The following is an 18,501-nucleotide window of genomic DNA, read 5'->3' as shown; positions in this document are numbered from 1 at the left end:
GTTGAACTCTGAGGTTCAGGTACTTAAAGGTACCCAATGTCAACTTTTTCAGTTAACCTCAAAACAAACTATCAATTTCCAATGTTTAAATTTGCTTAATTTGAGTCCATAGTTTTAGGTTGGGACCAACAACACACCTTTTTCAGGACCAGACTAACAACACACCTTTTTCAGGACCAGGATTTATTTTTCATCATCAGACTTTGCACCAGAACAAAAGACAGACAAAGGGTAAAGAGGGAGGAAAGGAGTAACAGAAAAAAGGGAGAAAGCACGAAATGACAAAGAACATAACATGCAGGAGAGACAAATAGGGGCAGTGAGTGTATAAAAGAAGCTGGGGATGGAATCATGACTAGAACGCCTTGGTTTTCGGTTATCTTGACGATCAACGGCACTGGAGATGGGCTTCTGCAAACACCTTTGAGCCCCTGCACTTATTCTTTTACAAATGAAGTACTGGTTCAGAAAGACCATCTCTATTCATAATTTTATGTCATCATATGATGTAGTTGCTGATCAGTATTAATAGGCAATAGGCATTAACTGCGAGTACCTTTCTACACCATGAAGACTACGAGGGGCCTCTGCCGTTAATTACAGCCATGGAAGTTAGAGCTACAATAAACATCATGGATATGCAGTGTATATATTTCATTTCTAAGTGCGTAGGTTGTCCAGGATGTGTGTAATTGTCAATATACTGTGATAAGGTTATCAGAATAGTGAAAGGCAATTTAAGTCCATTTATTTTTAATAGCATGCATCCTGCAGACACAAATACACAGTCGAGGATATGAGAGGTTATATCAGCTAATGCAAAAAATCTCACTCTCCTTCTTAGGAGAATCCTCCTACATCTAGTATGTTACGAAATGTGATTACCCAATAAGCAAAGGTGCATTAAAAATGCATGAAACAATATGGTACAGTCAACAACATGCATTGATACAGGAATGAGCTTAAAATAATATGAAATCCTGGTGACCTCTGAGTATATTAAAGGTCAAATAGGCAGAGTATGAAATTGTTAGGTACCTTGACATTGTGTGAAAAGATACCAGATGGGACTGACAAGAGGAGGATTGATTATTAACGTTTTTCACCGATAACTGGCTGGTCATGTGTATTAATGATTTTAGGGCAGATCCCGGCTGGTTTAGGGGCACTTAACCGCAGAGGTTCACAATCCTCCTTACTAGCAACAGATAAGATAAACGTGTTTCTGAGGCTGGGCCGTGTATTACATTTTTTGTGACGCAGATACTGGCCCCTTACAGGCACGTAACGTCCCCAGGTGTACATGTGGTGCAGAGGTGCTTGAGAGGTATCTCGCCTAGGATGCACGAGTTGCCTCCCTAGATCACTGGAGGTTCGCTCTGCAGGCCATTTGAGGCTTTCTAGACTGCTCATGGGGCAGACTAGAAACAATGCAATGTTACTGTAGTAGAACAATAAATAGAAGGTTTGGTGTAGTATTGTGTATTATGATTTTGTTAATAATCACGCACAACTCTATGAAGAATTAGGGAAAGGGATTGGGGGAGGTGAGAAATGTAGAAGAGAAATGCAAGGTCACATATTCAGGAAGAGCTTTGTCAATATATACAAAAACATTAAACACATATAGATAAGAATGAATGATCCACCAGAAACGGGGAACCAAAAACAATAAGAAGAGACGAGCAAGACAAAAATATGTACCATGAAAATACACATACCGAAAAATATGTACAGTGAAGAAACACAACTAAAGTGAGCTGACCATGGGAGCATATCCTTTAAATACATTCTAGAGCAATACGAACAGTTGAACATCCGATGCTCTGTATGCAAATGCAATGACTTTACACAGTTCAGTTTATTTCTTGTGAGCTATCTCACTTGATCCATGACATATTTATTTCTCAAAATGTATTAACCCAATAAATCACTCATAGTAAGTTTTCTCTCACTGTGAAGGTAAATGTGGTCTCCTCTGTGTGGTCTTTCAGATAAAACCTTTGAGAAGATCTTTAACGCTATGTGTAAATTAATTGACAGTTTTCATCACTAAAGCAATATTCGATCCTGTCCTTTTTCGATGGTACATAGAGATGTGTCGGGATATTTTTCTAATTTTCTAAAACTTTATTAAAGCATTAATTAAATCGGTTCTGTGACTCACTGTAGGGCTCAATGCTGCACATGGCACCTGTGTGGTATTACAATTGTGTCCCAGGTACGGCAGCCAAAGAGTCATGTTTAAAGGCTACGCTATTGTTTTGTATCATAACACTACAACTTTCGTCTATTAGTTTGTTACTTTTCAGCATTGTATAACTCATCGTACTCTCTGTGCCCATGGCCCCCACCCAGTCCTAGGTCTAAGAAAACCTCCTACATATGGGAGATTTGGGGGCCCTCGACAAATTATGTAGGGGGATACTATAATTTCGTTTCAGGCTAATGCCGTTCAAAATCTCAAGGACCTGTGTTAGGCTCTCTGAGGTGTATAGTTATTTGTCAACGATGTACCAATGACTCTCCCAGGAGCTAAAATCGACCTGCATTTGCAACTCTTATCCCCATACAAAGGTTAGCACCGAGAAAACTAATTTGTGTTATCCGTGTGCTCCAATATAAAGCTCTGTGCTTGCAAATCCTTGCTTAAGTCACTATACATTATAGTATGTATATTTTTAGCATATTGGTAAGTCTGTGAAAGGTGGGATAAGTGCCAGAAAGTAAGCTTAATTAAGTTTAAGAAGAAACAAATACCTTGCCAGCGTACAAGCATTAAATTACACTAGAACATTTTCAAATATCCACTAGATCTACATGAAAGCGAATGCGAATATACAAATCCCTAAACGCACAAATGGAGTCAGTAAAATATTATGGGGCATATTTATACTCTGTTTGCGCCGGAATTGCGTCATTTTTTTTTACGCAAATCCGACGCAAAGCTAACTCCATATTTATACTTTGGCGTTAGACCCGTCCAGCGCCAAAGATCTTGGAGTTTGTGTCATTTTTTAGCGTGGACACCTACCGTGCGTTAATGATATGCAAGGTAGGCGTTCCCGTCTAAAAAATTACTCCAAGGCATGTGCGCCTTATTTAAACTCCCGTGCAAAAATGACGAACGGGAGTGGGCGGGTCAAAAAAAATGACGTCCAGCCGCTTTTGCGTCATTTTTTAACGCCTGGTCAGGGCAGGCGTTAAGGGACCTGTGGGCTCGGAAGGAGCCCAGAGGTGCCCTCCCATGCCCCCAGGGACATCCCCTGCCACCCTTGCCCACCCCAGGAGGACGCCCAAGGATGGAGGGACCCATCCCAGGGAACTAAAGGTAAGTTCAGGTAAGTATTTTTTTATTTATTTTTTTGTGGCATAGGGGGGCCTGATTTGTGCCCCCCTACATGCCACTGTGCCCAATGACCATGCCCAGGGGACATAAGTCCCTGGGCATGGCCATTGGGCAAGGGGGCATGACTCCTGTCTGTGCTAAGACAGGAGTCACTTCAATGGGGGTTGGGAGTCAAAAAAAATGGCGCAAATCGGGTTGAGGCCAATATTTTGCCTCAGACCTGACTTGCCCCATTTTTTGACGCCCAAGCTCCATTTTCCCCTACGCCGGCGCTGCCTGGTGTGGGTCATTTTTTTTGACGCACACCAGTCCGCATCGCCGGATAACGTCATTCAATAAATAAGGCGCCCGCATGGCGCTTTGGAATGGCGTTAGCCGGCGTTAAATGTTTTGACGCACAACTGCGTTGGCGCAGTTGTGCATCAAAAAAGTATAAATATGGCCCTATATGGACAATTTAAAATAGTGACGAGACACACAGCATGAAACTAGGCTAGCAGGCACCTTAATACAAATACAACAGAGTGAGCACAAATAATAGGGTCAGAGTAGCCTGAGAACAGCATATCAGTGGATTACACACCCTTCCACAATCATTGATAGGCTAGGCGTACGCCACTTTACAAATATGGCACTGAGACAATCGTACTAGCGCCCCCCTCCCCTCCTGCATCATTAAGCACCCTATCCATGTGGCGTCCTTCTCCTATACTCCAGGTTTGAAACTGACCGCACGCCAGAAGCCAATCTCACACAGAGATTCGTTCAAAATACAGGTTGACTCTACGGCTACAGTTGTTGTTATGAAACTCATGTGTTTTCCCACTTTGCTCTTTATCAATAAAGATGATGCACTGTTGAGACATGTTTGCACCCCGCTTAGGATGTGTTGGATCACATTGTAGTGTTTGGATCTGCACAAACTCCTAATGTCCTATCATTCATGGAAAATCAATAAAACACATTAAAAAGGGGGGTCAGACTGAATAGCCACTGATGAACAATTTAGACCAGCTTAAACACTCTGTGCATATAAACAAAACAGTGCACCAGCCTGATAAACAAAGCTATCAAGCTATGCAGTCCGGACATGAACCGGACCAGTACTCGGTACCTAAAAGTACAATAGCATGGCCAAACCACAAGGAACCACAGCAGCAGCATTTATGAATGTATAACGCAGTCAGCACACGTCAGGGACTAAACTAGCAGTGTGTTTGAACATACCACAGACAGTGAACCAGCAGTGAGTGATTTGATTAGAGATGTGTATAAAACGAAACTACCTCGAAAAAACAGCATGGAATTTCACTATACCTGGAAGATGGCTAACAGAGTGTATGAAAAATCATTTTTTTAAGAAACAATGTAGAAGTATATTGTCAGTGTCTAATGAGAAACATTGAGGAAAATAGAATTGTCAATGGAAATAGAATACATTCAAAATATGGGATTTCACTATTGGCGTGTTTTAAATGAATCGCAGTCTACAAACTGCAAAGGCACAGAATGATAATATGTACAAAAAGTAAAACACAGTGGGAAAATGTAGTAGAGGCAAACTAGCGGTTTGTATAAAAGTATAATATAATCGACAAATAGAATAGAACCAGGCTATTTATATGATGGAACAGACATGACCAAACTCAACGCACAAAATGTGAAATGTTCTTGGATGGCCACACTGCTATCCAAACTCAAAAAGGAAAACTGGAAAATGAGTGCATCCACATTATTTCTGCCAATACCTTTAGTATTTTTAAAGTCTAATCTTACTTTTGAGAAAAAATAACATTAGTAATAGTATCATAGTAAACAAATCGAAAGCAAGATGAAAGTATAGTCAGTTGCTAGTGTTCTTGTATATAGCCTGGAGACCCATAGTTTCTTTATGCACCTAGGGAATGGTCTGAGTTTAAACATTTTACAATCATTATGCAAATACTATGCATCGCTCTGAGGGCCTAGTTCCTTAAAGATTCATGCTCTACTAATCTTCTATCATGAAAGGCCATAAACAAATCAAGCACCTTAAAGGTTTTTGGTGGAAGTTTGTTTTGGTTGCCTTGTGATTGTTTTCGCTTTATTGGTTTCAGTATATCTGAGCTATTGAAATCATGGAAAACTGGAAGGGATTAAATGCAGATTTTAGATGCCCCAGGTGAGGCCTGCTTGAGAGTCAACTGCAGAATTTCAAAGCTGTCAATCTGCGTTCAAACCACTTATGCTTTGACCTAAACATACTGCAGCTCTGCCTGCATTAGAGTACGCAGACAGCAGGACACAGTCTGGCAGCCAGAGTCTTTCTCCTTCAGGATGTGATGAGGAGCTTTGTATCCCGTCTGTACACCATTTCTGGCACCGCAACATTAACACGCCACGGATGCCAAGCACAGCTTCATAAACAGAGCTCTGCATTGCTGCATAAATATGTATGTGTATGATTTATGATATTAATCTTCTCTTTCACTTCTCAATGAAGGGCTCTTTTTTATTAAGTTATTTTGCGCTGTGCCCTCGCCTGCGTAGCTTATCATGAGCTTTTGATCATAGCCGCTCTTAAAGGGAACCGCTGATCCTGTTCAGTCGCTATAAAAGCTTCCTGTGGTACAAAGGCAGGGCCAGACCCTTCTTCCAAATCACATCCTGAAAGGAGAAGCCCCCTCACCCCACCAAATAGTAGCTGGTTTCAAGGTACTCTGCAGTCAAGGGGTGAGGGGGGCGAGAAGGTATAGCCAGGGACCATATATGACTTGAAGAGCAAGTGTGAAGTGCAACACAAAAAGCAATTGCCATGTTCTTATGGGTTTCTTTAAACATTTTTCCCTAGTGCAGCGTACCTCTATGAGTTTCAAGGCCCATTTGAAAACAGTGCTCAAATTGTATTATAATTCAGATGATCATTGCCCAGATGTCATCTTTTGCATCAGTGGCAAAATACTGATAGTGTGCAGGAAACTGTCGGGGATCTTCGGGCAATGTGGAGAAAACACAACATACCTTCAGCATCCTTATTACTTCTGTATTATTTATTATTATGGTCTGGAGCTCATGCAATGGATTTTCTAAAGCTTATTAAAAAATATTTACAGAAAATAACTTGGTAGAAGATTCAGAAAACAGAATGGTGCCCCATTGTGGCCTTTCCCCATTTTCGGAGCACTCCACCACTCTTCTTCTTTTGTCATCACTCTTCCCTGACTCTATCTCACCTTGCCTCCACTTCTTTAAACTCATGATTCCCGTATCACTGAAGGGAGATACATTGAGTTTGATGTGTATAGCATGGGTGTGCTTTGACCACCATCATCCATATATTCATGTACAGTTCACCTGATACATTCAAGGGCTAGTGACACTTCCAACCAGAATCAATTGCCTTAACTATGTAATATTTAAAACAAATTTGATGCTCATGGTGTTAACGTTGAACTCAATGATCCCTCATTGTGAGTTAGGTGCCAAAACCTTTAGCCACTGGGTATCTGGTTGGAATCGGAACCAGATGCAAACTTCTTCACCCTTTGATGATTTGCACAACTGTTCAAAGTAAAGTGGGTTAACAAACCTACTCCAGTTTCTATGGCCAGGTGTTCATCCCACTCAAGGCAAACACACAGCTGCCATATTGCCCCTCCTCACATGTGACACTTTCTGCCTGCCCAACCCTGTGAGTCAATAACACTTTCCATACTAAAAGTGCTGCTGGATAAATAGAATATATGCTGAGTGAAGGTGCTGTACAGGGCATGGGGACACTTAAAAGCAATACTAACAGTTGAAAAGTGTTGCCTCTTTTTCTGTTAGTCGATGGCTACAAAGCTAAGATGTATTAGAGATTGGGTTTGAACAAACTCTTCTCCCCCTGAGCAGGTTCTGATTCCGACTGGTGTTTGGTTTAAAAGCGCCAGGTGGATTATCATGTCTGTGACATCGCTATCCTGTGCGTCAACCTGGCACTAAACACAAAGGCATTCAGTCACACAATTGCGGCTAATATTGACCCGGTTTGCATGGTAGAATGTAACAGATGCCTTTCTACAAAACTGTTCTACAACAAACCATACAAATATAATGAAATGTTCATGGAAACACTATAAGAGTATAGTCCATTTAGAAAAAAAAAATACATAATTCCATTGGCTACACAGAGTTATTAGATAACACAGAGCCTAATGTGCTAGGAGGTGTTCAGTTAATGGGAAAACAATCTTGATTCACTAGCCTCTGTCTAACAAACCACACAAACAAAAGTGAAAAGGCAACAGGCAACTCCCTCTAATCACCTCCTGTTAGCTGCAACTGCCAGCAAATTGCTAGTGAGGATTAAGTGGGGAGACTATCACCGGATCAGTGTCAAGCAGAAAAAAGGCTCAATTTGTGAGCAATCAGGACTCTGTAATCACCTCCTTAAAAGCTTTAGCAACTGCTAACTGTAGACTTTTTAAAAGGTGGATGCAGCGTGTGCTTAATGGCAATGGAAAGTGCGCACATTCGGCCCAGTAAAATATCAATTTTGAAAAGGAGGCACACTGTGCCAATTAGGTTGCTGCTGTCTGTCAAACTCACAAGCCTGATGTATGTGCAGGGCGGACAGGGAAAGAAGACAGTATGCATGTCAGAAGAACTCATTCTATGAATGTGTGCACAGGATCCCTGTCTGATTGCCCGTACAAAATGAGCACTGCTAGATGTGTGGATGACAAATACTAGTTCAGTCTTATCCAATGACCGTGACTCGCCGCTTCACATGGAGTCACCTTATAGGGTGTTGACAGTTTACCATTCCTCCCATATGCAAGGTTGTACTTCCCCTTTGCCAGTAGCGTAACAAAACTTGAGGAGGCCCCCTGCAAATTATACGGGCCCCCACCACCAGACTCAGACAGGACTTCTCATGCCAGGGTACTGTGCTGAGGGGCCCCATGAAGCTCAGAGTCCCCCCCACCCCCCCAGGGCTTGTTACACCACTGCCCTTCACCTTAGTGGACAGGGGAATCTGCTAATGGCAAATGGGTCCGGGTAGTCACTCCCTTACCCCCCTCAAGTATCATCATCTCAAGAGAAGAGAGGTGCCAGGGAGGTCTTCTTAAACCTGGAGACCCTGAGGCTCTTCTTCGCTCTTCTTCTTCATACAAACCTGCAGCATATTCTAATTCCTAAGGAAACCCTTGTGGTCTCATTTATTTTTGGTGTAATGTTTTCATGTATGTAATGTAAGAATTATCTGGTTAATTTGGATGTGTCATTACAAAGCTTTGAATGTTGACATGCATGTTTTTTTCTGAATGATCAGCATCCCCATACCTCCCAACATTCTGAGTCTCCAAGGAGGGCAAGATTAAATGGTTTAGGAAAGATATCCTGCAAACAAATGCAGATAAAATATTTCTGGAGGGTGGGGAAGGTCTTCAGGCCCTGTGATCCTGTTTAAGTCTCTGGGAGACATTTCAATTCGATTATTTGTAGATTTAACAGGAGTCCCCTCCCAAGAGGGTGAAACCTTACACATGAGAATCAGCTGAGAGGTAAGTCATTTATGAATATTGAGTCTCTTTAAACATACAGTGGACTGTCAGGATATCCTATGTCAAGATGGTCAAATACATAAGCTTTCAAAGCCATGCATTTTTTGTTAACTTAAAGTAGCCCACATGTCACTAGTACTGCAAGCCACTAAAAATTGTGTTTTATCATTAGGAAAATACATATTTTTACCATTTTGCAATCATGGTAAATACAGTTTTACTGGGGCTGTTTTCATCATGTAAATGTTGAATATGTAAAAACAGTCGTCTCAGCACTGTTTTTCCCCATGTGTCTGCGCATGTATGAGTGTGTGCGCGTGGGTTATCTTTTGCGATCCAGAGCGGTTCTTGATTTGACAACAGATCAGGGAACATCCTCAACCATTGCACCATTCGTGTAAGAGCACGAAGACGGCATTTTTTCCGGGGGATGCTTGTCGTCAAACCCTGCAGAGAAAAATGCTAAATTCTCTTGTGTTCCCCTTCCCCCTGCAGATCCGAGGATATCGCTGGATTAGAAAGCAGGCGTTCGGCGACACAACAGGATAGGGATGGTAGGGTTATGTTCAGATGGACTCTCTTACCTTCCTGGTATTCCACACACTCCACTGAAACGCAGGCATTGAAATATGATCTGTTTTCATGGTTTAGCTCTGACCTAATTTGCAGGAGTCTAACAAAATGAAAAAAAACAACTCTGTGTTTTCATGCAGCTAAAAATAGACAGTGCCCCTTATTCGCAGGGCGCTTTCTCCTATGGCAGCTGCAATTAATTGCCTTTATTATACCTTATCTCAAATAGGAAAACAGACATGGGAACACGATGGGATGTGTCTGTGAGTGCTGTGATTCTGCTGAGAAGCGCTTCTTGTCATCCCTATGCACCCATGATGTACAGTCCTAAGGGGGCAAGAATATTGGTCCTAAACTCCCACCCCCCACATTGTTTGTGCCCAAGGCCCGACTGACTTATATTTTTGTGTTCCTTCCTACCAAGATTTAGTGTCCAACATTTGAAAACGTCATCTCAACGATTTGCCCCAGAAAATCAAATAATAATAACAATAGTTATAATAAAAAACAGTTGAGGAAAAGCACCCAATCAAAGTCAGGTATTATGACTAATGAACAGGACTCGTGATCCCCTAAGCACAATAGTAATGCATTCAAGAAAATATGCCTTTTTCTCCTCTCTTATATCCAAACTGGAAATCGATCTCCTTTAACTCAGAGGAATCAGGCGTCTTACTTTTAGGAACAACATGACGCATCATGGATTTCCACCCGCCAACGCTGTTGAGGGCGCTAATGCTATGCACACATTTAACAGACATAATGAATTCATACTACCTTAGTTTGTAAACAGGAGAAACAAAGAAGCAGCAGTGCACAAACAGAATCAACAGACAATTGAGAATTCCACCACACAAACTCTTACGTAGTAGTGAACAGCACATTTATTCTGGAGTAAAATGCTGTTTTTATTACCTACACACGGCACTTGGAGGTTGAAGACACATTTACCACACGATGTAGTTTTACATTCCATCTCTGTTTATAAAGATCACTTAATCTATTGCCCCCGAAACTTCCACTTACATCGCATGCCACAACTGGCAGACATATTCCATAGGTAAAAACATTAAACGTTATTTTTTTGTGGCATCACATGAAACAACTTGTTGGTGCGCTGACACCTTCTAGATCTGACCTTTTAACATCAACGTTGTAGGCCCATATAACAATGTGTCTAATTCGTCTGCTCTATGCCTATTTCATTTTTGACACCACTGCCTTAAATTCCCTTTATGGAGCGGACTTTCAATTGCAATAAAGCTGTCATGATAGCTACTTAAGTTAAAATCTCTTTAAAACTGTAGAAATTCCCTTGATGTTTTTTATGAACCTGGATTGAATTGCTCTTTGTCACTGTATACCTGGATAACACAATTAAAAGTAACATGGTTTTCATGGATGTCTGTCCACATTTATTTGCGGTAATTCACCATTTGCCACTGTTAAGGTACCTGGAAGAGTCACTGGCATTGACAGTACAAAGTATAAAATATGTTTTCTCTGAAATTGCAATATTGTTCCTCCACCTTCAATATAGTTATCTAGCATGTCGAATCACATAAATATGTCAAACTTTTTCCAAAGCCCACGAGATCGGATTTGGAAACGACACACCCACTAACGCCAAGTGGACACATGACCTGGTCAACCAATCAAAATAAAGCATGTCTCAAGAAATACACATGCACGGAACTACACACCGTCTTTATTTGAGAGAAAAACGGATAAATAGATAAAGAAATGTGATTGTGCAAACAAAAATAATTTCTCCTTCATGTACATAATCCGCTTTTCTTCCACAGAAAACAACTTCGACATTAACAGTGAAATTTCCAGGACTGATTCTGAATACAGAAAGTACTAAAACAAGGCAAAAAGCAAGAAAAATAGAAAACAAAATTCACACCGTATGCATTTATCTGGCATGATTTCTCATTTTCCGTCTATGCACATTAACTTTCGAAAGATCGGAAGATCACGTTTTAGTTAATCATTTTGGATTAAAATTAAGTCTTTTTACATAGGAGTTCTCAAAGCAACACAGAATCTACTAAAGTAACGTGTTAGCCTTTAGACAATGTAAAACACGACCAATAGATTACATACGGGCAAAATGCGGCGAATGAATGAATGAGTAAGACAAATAAGGCATATCTATTTGTTCCCTTCTAAAAGCGGCGCGTACCGGAGAGGCTCTCCGGAGCTGGCTGGCTCTGCAGCACCGCTCAGCCGGCTTTGTAGGTCATGGATAGCTGTAATCGCAGCAGTTGTAGTGGAAGGCAGCTGCAGCAGGCTTCCCCTGATCTAAATTCGTTTTGCCACCCCACCCTTCAGGAGTCCCAATTCTAGTGCGTCCGAACTCACCCCACTGCGCAGTAAGCCCGTGCGAGGTCAAATGGCCACGAGGCAGTGTTAGAGGTTACTGACGAGCTCCATGCAATCAACACAAAAAGCGTAGAAAAAAAAATAAATGCTGTAAAAAATAGCAAGGGGTGTGCTTGAGAGAAGAAAGAAGGATGGGAAATTAATATTCCAACAAGCCGGGTCCCTCCGTGTTATTAATCATGCTGCTTCTTCGTAGCGAGAGCCGGGATGTGTCCGGGGGAGGGGAGGGGAGAGGCGCGATTGGATGGCAGCTCTCATTCCTGTACATCGCAGCCAATCCCGTCTTTGCCTTAAGGTACACATTTTCTCTTAAGCAGCCGCACAAAACCCTGAGAGATGCAAAACTATGCTCAAAGGCTAGCCGTAGCTGGTTCACTTATTACACTATAAACTTTATTTGAGCGGGCTCCTCGCTTGATCCCCCTGCACCGAGGTCAATGAACGGGAGGCAATTCCACCCCCAAACCATGCCCTGATCGAATCGCATCCTATTTTCCAAACCTATAATGAAAAAGGCAACTGAAATAATGCAGGTAATGTTAGCAGCCTCCCATTGCTGTCGTACATTATTACTGCCGATTGCTTGCCTCCATTTCGCCTGTACTCCAACAATGAATATATTTCACAGCTCACTTGCTTTACTGTGTGGGTGGTATAGCAGAGACACCTACACAATATGAAAGAAAATCTAAAACAATAGGGTTTGCTTTCTGTGCATATCATTTAACAGTCTGCTGGCGGGAAAGGCAATTTTATCCATTTGCATCAAAGGAAATAAACATCTTAGGCTGGTGAAGCCTTTGCTAGACTTTGTACTTGCATGCCTTCAGCTGTTGTGTCAGTCAAAACCATAGCTACTCCCCAAACATGAAACTATAAAAGAAATGACTCAGGCAGAAAGGCGATATACCCTCCCAATCCCAGTCAAATGAACCGCTACACCCAACTGTGCAACTACTAAAGAGAGAACCCAGAAAGAAGGCAACATACACTCACAATTTTAGTCAAAACCGTGCAACCGCTCAGGAAACAACCCTGGAAGGGAAGCAATAGTCCCTCCCAATCCCAGTCAAAACCACTGTTACACACCAACCATGTAACCACTGACGAATCAGTCCATGAAGGAAGACGATACACAATCTCATTCCCTGAAGGCTAACATATTTCATCTAGCTTGGGCAGCTCATTTGCCAAATTGCTTTCAGTGGATCATAAAAATGGTACGTGACACAACAAGCAGCACAGCAATAAAAGTACACATTGGAAAATACTTTCCTGCTACATGTTTCCATGAAAATCTCACACACCCACTAACACAGACATGGATGCTTTGACATACAGATGATGGGCAGGTAAACAGAGTGAGAGTGAGAACAGGAAGATTTACCATGGCATATCAAGAAAACATAAAGAGAAGCAGCACATAAAGTCAGATAGGCGTGCAACAAATTCACATAGTAATTCTTCTCTTCTGACGGACCCACCTTTAAATCAGCCACTCCCATTGATGCCCTCATCCATGCAGACAGTTACAGCCTCAGGGTGCACATTTGACTCCAGTTCATCTCCTGCAGGCTCTATTCCACGGCTTGCCTGTGTGCATCCAATCACACTGGTTCTCATGTTGCTTACTTCCAGACCATACTAATGCAAAACAAATTGCTATAGCATATCAGTTAAAACATCTCTGTTGGAAATGGCCCTTTCTGTAGGGTCACCCCCTCTTCCTGTCTTTCTGACCAATTTTTGTTGACCTTTAGGGATCTGTGCACTCTACTACTGCTGACCAGTTCTAAAGTGTGGGTGCCTTGTACTGTAACATGGATACATTAATTGGCAGATTTAGTTTACTGTAAGTCCCTAGTAAAGCACACGATATACATCCAGGGCATGTAAATTAAATGCTACTAGTGGACCTGCAGCACTGATTGTGCCATGCACTACAGTAGCCTTTCCAACATGTCCAAGGCCTGCCACTGCAGAACCTGTGTATGCAGTTTTAAACTGCTATTTCGACCAAGCAAGTGTAATGCCTATCACCCATAGAATAGCATTAGGATTCCCTTAAACATCTTTTAAGGATAACTTCTAAATGGATAGAGATAGAAATATGGAGTATGGTGTCGATGGACTCACAATTTAAGCTCAACACTTATGCTGCTGTCAGATTTTAAATTGTAAGTCTTAAAATGCCACTTTTCAAAAATTGGCATTTTCTTACTTTAAGCATTCTATGCCCCTACCTGTCTTTGAATACACATCTGAGGTAGATGACAGCTGGTTTTTGTGCATTCCTGCAAGACAGTCACACACAAAGAGAGCTTGGGTGTGGCATTAACATGTTGATAAGCTGATGGATCTTCTTGACGTTAGGTGGGAGAAAGGAGCTGACACTTACTTCTGAATAGGGCTGTGCCTCTCCTTGCTCAAATGGCTTCATTACCCCCTGTGTCTAGAACCAGGGAGGGCAGGGAAGGGACACTGGGGACTTCAAAGGAAGTTCTGGGCGTTTCTCCAACCATCCAGAACCAGGGCACCAAGGAATAAATGCTGGACCCCCAACCTCACCAATTCAGTTCACTTCTAAGTCCTGGGGAGACTCTGTCACTGCCAGGAAGGACTGCCACATAACCACTAACTTTGCTGTGTTGACCAGCTACACACTATCTGCTGTGCTGCCAGGAGGAACTACAACTTAGCTCTGCTTTGCTATGTAGGTCTGCTGCACTCCCCATTGGGCTGCCAGCAGGTACTGCCACTTTTCTCCTGCTTTGCTATGTTGGTCTGCTGCACCCAACATGCTGTGTTGCCAGGAGGAATCGCCACCTAGGAATCAGTTCTGCTGGACTGGCCTGCTGCCTACTACTTCTGGGGGGAAGATGGAGAATCCCTGACTGCTGCACCCCTCTGTTCTCCTCCTGCAGGAGTTTCAAATTCACAACCATGTGAGAAGATGAGTGAAAACCCTCGTGGCTGCGTAGAGAGACACTTTGCAGCCACTCAGGATAACTGGCTGGAGCGCTGACCTTGCCCCACCAACTGCTGTGCATTTCACAGCCTCCCGGAGCAGGTCCAGCAAAGCCAGGAGCACCAGCACACTGCGCAGTGACCCCTCAACACCTGCCTCAGTACCACAGTACCTGACCTTAACTCTTGTCAGGGAGCAGAAAACCCAACTGCTAACTAGCAGCGCCTGAGGAGCGAGGCCTACAGATGCCAAGAGCAGCAACAATTCATTGTGGTGTGGTGCCCCAGAACCCGGCGTCCTACACTCGCTCCCAATAGCCCAGAGGGATACTGGGAAAGGACTTACCTTTGACGTGGGTCCCTTTGAGGCTGCGCTGTGTCTTCCCATCCACAAACGCAGCAGCAGATGCAAGGGAACAGCACAGTAACCCTGCTGGGAGGTGCACCCGCAGCTTCCTCTACCTTGTGCAAACACCGGGTGGATCCGCTTAGCAATACCTCATTGAGTATGCAGGTGATCGCCCCTGGGCCACCAGGAAAGCTAACAGTAGACTCTGTGTATTTAGTGCAGACCCTTGAGGTCCCAACGGTTTCCAAGATGCCCGCTGCCTGCATACCGCTTGTATACCGTAAATACCATATTAGAAGCGGATTGGCTTCTAAACTCATCCAAAGCATATTCATCAAATGTCCCTATATTTTAAAGCACTCTGATAATCAAATTGATATCACATGCTATAAATATTGGATTTTTTTGTCATTTCTGGTCTTATTCTAATCAGCTAAATAATATATATTTTTCTAAATGGGTGTTAAGTCTTTTTTGTGGTGTATTTCATTGTGCTACTGTAAGCGAGTGTTGCACAATTACTTTACACTATGCCTTCTAAGTTACGCCTGCCTGCTCTGTGCCAAGCTACCATGGGGGTAATCACAGGTTAATTTAGCTTGTGCATCTGACTTGCCCTGACAAGGATTGTGCTCCCTACTTGGACAGGTTGTCTACCCCTGCCAACTAGAGACCCTATTTCTAATACTCTGAAAACTCCAACAAGCCAAGAACCACCACACACTTGTCATCCTCAGACAGCATCTACCCAACTATATCACCCTATGCATAAATGTCAGTACTGGATATTGCTAATGCGCTGATATAGTTAAAAGTTGGTGAACTGTCCTTAAAACTTTGTTTGACAGGACCCTACTGATCTAGTCAGAACTTCCAGAAATCTCAGCCAACCACACCCCAATATTTAAAAGCCCATGACTGATTTGCACATTGAAATTCCTAAATGCTAGTGGTTTGAAAATATCACCCCATTCATAAGGCTTCAAACTAGGAACTCTGCCATGACCTACAGACTCAGAAGATTTTCTGTGAATCTGAAATCCCTATGCCCCTTGCTCCCTACCTCACTAACACAGCCTTAGCTAACACCCACTCTCTATTGTCCTTGTGTGACACCAGGGTAGAGATTCAACATAAAGATTACGGACTTTGCCAACTATGCTCTCTTCTTTCAGTTTTACAGGTGCTTTGATATGGTAATAATACAACAAAATCCTACCAAAATAAAAAAAATGGAAGACTCCAGTTTAAAATACAACTACCCAGAGAGGCAGTAAGGCAAACAAATAATCAGAAAGAGGAAGCCACAGTACCTCCTGCCACTGTCCACTGCCTTTGGTCATGTAAATGTTCCCATAAAATGTGTCCATACCTGCTAATGTCTACTTCTGGAGGCATCATGATGATCAAGAAGCCTCACTCTTTCCATATGGGTTTGCTAATAACACTGCCCACTGATGTAGAGGTTGTGATCCATCATTGCCAACATCTGCAGGGCAGAAAACAGATATCTTAACTGCTTACTGTCCTCAGTTTTTGCACTCACTATTGTGCTATGGACTGGACTTCTGTCTTTTTGAGGTAATAAGTTGGTGTCTAGTAGTGACCCATTGCTTTAATTCCAAAAGCTGTAGTTATTGACATGTTTTCCTGATTACGATAGTGACAAAATTAAGATCTTTTTTTACAATTGTACTAGTCCTGGCAATGTCTGTGCTATATGTCTTTCATTAATATACTTATTTAGGCTTATTTATCCTTATTGCCACCCTTTTACTATATTGTAATGTACCACTTCCCCATCTGCGACTGTTTTAGCATCATTGCTTAGAAAACTTTAAAAAAAAAAAAATGATGTACGTCTTCTACTTGTAGGTTTACATAAATCTTAAATCATTAGTGTTTATATTTGAATTCAGTCTTTGCAGTCAGCTGTTGCTCATTTTTTCATTGATCGTTTTATCTGTTTTTATGTTTCGCCCTAGTTGGGCTCATCAGTCAGGTATAGCTTGGTTTCAGTGACACAGTGTTCATGAGTCTCACGTCTGGTCATACCTGTCCCATTCAGGGCAACATATTGAAGTATACAAAAAAGTGTTGGACACATTGTATCACTGCAACAAAGCTATATGTAGCTGACAAGCCCTAACGAGTGCAAATCCAGTCCTTTGTTGCGCGTGTTCTGGTTCAAGGAGGACATAGCCTGGCAGTTTGGGATGGACAGTTCCTATTGGGGCAGGGTCAAGGCTTACTTGCACATTGCTAGATCCAAACTGAGGTGATATTTTATGCAAAATAACTATGGATTGAGTTGCAGTCTGAGTAATTACTGGTAGCTGAGAATAATTCAAGCATTCTATCCATCACTTTTTGTATGCTTTAAAACCACCATTATTATTTCATCATCTAATTGCCCCCACCACCATGACTTCTACCTTGACTTTCACCACAATTACCATCACTGTCATTAGCAGCATCACCAATATCAGCCCCACGACCATTACCCACACAGCCACCAGTACTAACAGGTGCAGGTGTGCGTCTTATTATGTACCTAAAGCATAGTTTAATTTTCTGGAATTGTTCACAAAACTTCTCAGTTTTAGAGTCAAATTTAATCAAATACAATACATTCTTCTATGCCTTTTTCATGAAATATTCTGTAATTCTCATGTGCATTGGGTGTTTGCAATATTATGGTTTAGTAGTTGCAGCCTTGCCTTTGCTTTGGTTAAGCAGTCTTTGACCACATCTTATTGTAGTGCTTTACCTCCACCTCAATTCTTTTGTACACATCAGTAAAAAACACCTTGCAATAGTTCTAAACCGAACTTTACCCAAAGATAGCTTTCCAATAGCTTCTGAATGTCACACTTCAGAATGACCAAATTATTTTTTGTCCCCCTAAAGCCAACTATTTTGGGAGGTAACTTTTGCTAAACAATTAACACTTCTCAAAATGATCAAATCTGCTGACCTTGTGACAGACACAGAGAAAATTATTAAGATATACTATGCCATAAGAAGCTGAACATCTGACAATCAAAAAATGAGCCAGCCCTGTGTGGATCGGAACCACTTGCCTGGGGTTTCTCATAGATTGCTGCAACCCACTAAGTTATCTTTCTGGCAATTACTCTTGTTCCTATTTTCCACCATTGTTAATTATCCTACCACTCAGGGACTCATTCTGAGAGTGCTGAAACCTCTAATGGGTACTCACTCTACAACATCACCAACAATGAATGGGGGAATCTATTAACTTCAGGCAGGCAGAGTGGGAATTACCGGCTGGAATTTCAGTTCCAGTCCCCATTGCCCTGGTAATTCCTCACTTGCAACTGAAT

The 18,501-nt window shown here is 42.1% G+C and overlaps 1 protein-coding gene across 27 annotated transcripts in view; it reads right to left on the bottom strand.

The window, feature by feature from the left end:
• The window catches only part of RBFOX1 (RNA binding fox-1 homolog 1), a 788,453-nt gene that overhangs the window by 570,097 nt on the left and 199,855 nt on the right, over window positions 1–18,501 (bottom strand). Inside the window, exon 1 of one of the 27 annotated variants that reach the window (XM_069210607.1) lies at window positions 11,818–12,053. The exons of 24 other annotated variants lie outside the window; for them this stretch is intronic. The gene's annotated coding sequence lies outside the window, so the exon portion shown is untranslated. Of the gene's footprint in view, window positions 1–11,817; window positions 12,054–18,501 lie in introns of those variants that run through there. 2 more of the 27 variants (XM_069210606.1, XM_069210605.1) reach the window with 2 other exon arrangements.

The sequence above is a fragment of the Pleurodeles waltl genome, chromosome 10 (assembly GCF_031143425.1).
Source record: "Pleurodeles waltl isolate 20211129_DDA chromosome 10, aPleWal1.hap1.20221129, whole genome shotgun sequence".
NCBI lineage: Eukaryota > Metazoa > Chordata > Amphibia > Caudata > Salamandridae > Pleurodeles > Pleurodeles waltl.
This window is presented reverse-complemented; position numbering and strand designations above follow the sequence as displayed.